The sequence below is a fragment of the Gossypium hirsutum genome, chromosome D04, assembly GCF_007990345.1.
Source record: "Gossypium hirsutum isolate 1008001.06 chromosome D04, Gossypium_hirsutum_v2.1, whole genome shotgun sequence".
In the NCBI taxonomy this organism is placed as follows: domain Eukaryota; kingdom Viridiplantae; phylum Streptophyta; class Magnoliopsida; order Malvales; family Malvaceae; genus Gossypium; species Gossypium hirsutum.
The window spans coordinates 35,573,512-35,576,927 of record NC_053440.1 but is presented as its reverse complement, the minus strand read 5'-3'; the positions used below and the strand labels follow the sequence as shown (position 1 = coordinate 35,576,927).

General features: G+C 32.2%; 1 non-coding gene across 1 annotated transcript; it reads right to left on the bottom strand.

Moving 5' to 3' along the window:
* Positions 1-2,741: 2,741 nt before the first annotated feature.
* LOC121216520 (small nucleolar RNA R71) lies at positions 2,742-2,848 on the bottom strand. Its single transcript, XR_005912700.1, has one exon. It is a non-coding gene; the product is annotated as a small nucleolar RNA R71 (small nucleolar RNA).
* Positions 2,849-3,416: the final 568 nt, after the last annotated feature.

The window sequence follows — 3,416 nt, the reverse complement described above, 5'->3', positions numbered from 1 at the left end:
CTCTTACTCTAAGCATACTTGAAATGTACAAACCATTTATATTTGTGTTTTTTTTTCCTTTTTTTCCTCTTTTTTTATTAGTATATTAGGGGATTTAGCATGTTACAAAATTCTTTGACTTGATAATGAAAATAAAGCATACACCGAATTAGCTAGTACTCAATCATGTCACAATTTAAATAGAAATCACTCTTAAAGCTAAGGTTTTTAACTTAGAAGATGGATGGTGCAAACAGCTACCTCCTTAGCTACTTAGCTCGTTACTACAGCAGAGTGCCCCTAATTTATTTACTTTTTATTACACACTCTTACTTAAACTCACTTTTCTAGTCAACAACACGATAGATCAAACAAAGTGGTGTTGACTTAGTTAACAATTCTAAGCATTGGAGTGCCTACTGTCCTTTATTTAATAGTGCCAAGGCAATATGACTAAATTTTGCTTCAAAAGTCCCTAAGTTCATTAGAAGATACTCACTACAACCCGAAGAAACTGAGTACATAAGAGTAACATGCAGATGTAATGAAGCAACAAAACCTAAGCTAAATTCACCTAATTCACTATCACATATTCTAGATGTAATGAAGAATCTAAGCTTATCATCGAACATCATAATTATAGATTTGCTCCTCATAGGCAAATAGTACATAAGAGTAACATTGTCGTGGCAAAACAAATTTAACTATAATAAAATGATTATACTAAAATGATCATACATACTAAATCTAAAATGCAGCCTAAATGCACAACACACCCCCAAAACTAAGGGATGCATTGTTCTCAATGCATAACTATATATATAAGAGAACAACTAAAAGAGAAATTTGTACAAAAAATGCCTAAGAAGTGATAAAAGTAACATATTTTAATCTCATTATTAATGTGTTTTTGGATGATTACTTATGCAAATTAGTGAATTTTATGCTCCTAATCCTTGAAATTTATGTTTCTTTACTTAAGAGAGCATTTGAGAGCCAAAAGAGTGAAAAACGAATAAAAATCAGACAAATGCAACAGATTTTAAGAGTCACATAGGCTGGACAAATGACCATATGCTAGACCATGTTAATTTCGCGACTCACATTCCAAACACGCGGAAAAACACAATTTTTAGGCTTTTTGGACATTCTAATGTCTATAAATACCAAATAGAAGAAGAGAAAATAGGGCTATCAAAGAATATTGAAAAAAATAACTCAAAGAACACTATTGGAACCAACTCTGAAGCAGATTTCCATCAAGATTGAAGACCTCTTTTTAATTTTTCTTGAACTTTTTATGAGTTTCTTTATTTCCTGTGGTTATTTTGTCTTTAAGATATTTTTATTCACAATTATGAACTAATTCCCTAGATACCTAGAGAAGATGAACCCTATGATGAATTCTATTATTTGATTTCTATTTTACGCGATAAATACTTGATTCTTGTTCTTAGCTATGTGTACTTGTCTCTTATTTTAATATTTTTGGGATATTAATTCAAGTTTAATGTGCTTAAATAAGAGGAGAAAAAGTCTCTGTTTAAGAGTAGATCTAGGATAATTGGGTGGAGTTGCATGCAATCTTAGAAATAGGATGACATAATTCTACTAAGGGAATCCATAGATCGAGTTAGTGTGACAATAGGGGTTTTAATTAGAAAGGAATTTCAATTAAGCAACCTAGAGTCAGTTGCTCTTACTCTTGAAAGAGATATTAGCATAATTTAGGGATTTCTACAGATCAAGATACCAAGTGAATAAATCGTTTAATTCGAATTCATAATGACATATGAAGTCTAGGTGGATGATTTCCCGGGTATTGTTTCTCTCATGTGTTATTATTCAATTATTTTCTTGATTCATTCTCTTTTGAGTGCTTTAGTTAAAGTAATTTTAGTTTAAACCAACCACTCCAATTTGTCGGCTAAAAAATAAGAAAATGATAATTGCTAGTACATTTAGTCCTCGTGAATACGATATCTTTACTAACCATAACTATACTATTTATCGATAGCACCGCTTGCCTTTTTTGTATTTTTAGTTAGTTCTGTGACACATCAAGTTTTTAGCGTCGTTTTTGAGGACTGAAATATTAAGAAAACTTTATTTCTATTAATTTAGCCATTTTTATTTTATTTATATATTATATTTTTTTAAATTTAATTTTTACATTCTAATTTTTTTTCTTATTCTGGCAGGTTCTTTTGGTTTATGACTACAGGAAACCCGTTGAGACCATTGCTTTTTAACAGTGAGATTGAAAGTACCACTCGCAGAAATTGTAGAGAGGTTAGAAAAGCAAGGCAAATTCAACAGAATAAGAGGAAAACAATATCACTGAGGAGATGGGTGATAATTAGAATATTCAGCTACCTCTTGTAGATCTTGTTCCTCATACTATGTACGATTATGCGAAGCCCACTCTGATTGGGCCTGAATCGAATATTGTGAAACCTACCGTTGTTGCGAACAATTTCAAGCTGAAGTCGAACACTACTCAGATGGTAAAACATTATGTTCAGTTCGATGTTTTGTGAGATGAAGACCTAAATACTCATTTGGCTAATTTTCTAGAGATTTGTGACATTTTCAAGATAAATGGCGCCACTGATGACATCATTTAATTACGGTTTTTTCCATTCTCGTTGAGGAACAAGGCAAAATAGTGGTTAAACTCTTTACCACGAGGTTCTATCACTACATGGGCTTAAATGACCAAAACGTTTTTCCTGAAGTACTTTCCACCGGCTAAAACAACAAAGTTGAGGAATGACATTTCTTCCTTTGCCCAGATCGATTTACAGACATTATATGATGCATGGGAGTGATACAAAGATCAATTGAGAATGTGCCCTCATCATGGGTTACTTCTATGTTTACAAGTTCAAACCTTCTATAATGGTTTGAATCCCTTGACTAAGTAGTTAATTGATGCAGCAGTTGGTGGAACACTAAACAATAAAACACCTGAGGTAGCTTATGAGTTTATAGAGGAAATGACATTAAATAATTATCAGTTGCAAGTCATGAAAATAAAATCGATGAAAGCATACATTGTTTTTAATCTAGATGCCATTACCATGCTATCAAACTAAGTAAAAGCACTGAATGAGAAAATTGATGGTTTTTATTTTTCTACACAGGTGAATCTGGTGATGTAATGTGATACAAATGGAGGTGGAATGAATAATTCAAAATGTTTATCCTTCGGTCCTAGCATAGATAATGAGCAAGAAAATTATATGGGTAACAATTTTAGACATCAAAATAACCCTTATAGTAATAACTATAATACAGGTTGGAGGAACCATCCCAATTTCTCTTGGGGTGGTTAATGAAATAAAAAAACAGAACCCCCTCTGGGATTTCAACAACCTTACCAACAAGAGAAGAAGCCAAACCTTGAACAGATGTTGGGAAAATTTATTTCAGTG